This window comes from Antrostomus carolinensis, unplaced genomic scaffold, assembly GCF_000700745.2.
Source record: "Antrostomus carolinensis isolate BGI_N321 unplaced genomic scaffold, ASM70074v2 scaffold21566, whole genome shotgun sequence".
Classification (NCBI taxonomy): Eukaryota; Metazoa; Chordata; class Aves; order Caprimulgiformes; family Caprimulgidae; genus Antrostomus; species Antrostomus carolinensis.
This window is the reverse complement of record NW_010321528.1, coordinates 22,281-23,293: the sequence shown is the minus strand read 5'-3', so window position 1 is coordinate 23,293 and position 1,013 is coordinate 22,281.

Sequence of the window (1,013 nt, the reverse complement as noted above, 5' to 3'; positions counted from 1 at the left end):
TTATCCTGTGAATAATCAGTTAAAGGAGAGCGAATGGAAAGTGGTTCTGGCTTTCAGGTAATTAACACATCAAACAAAAAACCCAGAGCAGCCTTCAGAATGTTTATTGAGAAGTTGAAAAAGCAGACTGCTTTGTGTTATTACAAATTGTTTGACTAGGATCCTGATTTCCCTTTGTTGAGAGACACACGTTTGGGGGGGGAAATAAAATAAAATTAAATTAAAAAAAAACCCCAACACCCTCCATTTTCAGTGGAGCAATTTTGGATGTTTGTTATGTTAGGAGATCTTATTTTTCCAATGTGTTTCAACTTCTGGCTTAATTCGTAGTGATTGTTAATTGGACCGATATGTGAGGAGTATAGCAAGTACAACTTTCACTCTCAGTTAAACAGTTCTCTTCTTTTTTTAATGTTTCATTTTCTTCTCTTCCACATAGTCCCATCTGTTCCTCAGCTCACGTTTCTCAGCCGTTTCAACTCCAAAGGCAGATTTTTTTTGGTAGACTTGACAGTCATTTGGGTTTCTCTGGAGAGGGGCAGTAACTGGCAACAGTGGCACGATTTAAAGGGTAATTATGGAATCAATAAGGTGAAGCTGCAGAACAGCCTGGATCAGTTGATGTCAACGCTGTGGGATGTATCCCAGATAAAGCCAGCCCTGCAAGCACCCTCCTATGGGACCTTTGGATTTAGGCAGGTGCTCTCCACATCATTCTCCTCCACCCTAGGAGGGGTTGCTGTGCTTTGAGTGCAACACACCTTGCTTTTTTTTCTTACTCCTTAACACGATTTGAAAGAGCAGACAGCTGTTTACCTTCATTTTTTAGCCCAGGAGTGAGATGGAGCCAGTGTTGATAAGCCCTAAAGTGCAGAATGGGGGGAAAAAAAATGGCCTGCCAAGAGAACTTGTGGAGGAAGGTAACCTAAAGAAATCTTGTCATAAAACAGGTGAAGCAATTAATTAGATGAGTTTGTCCCCGAGTCTTAGAATTGATGTGTTGGATGGCAGCT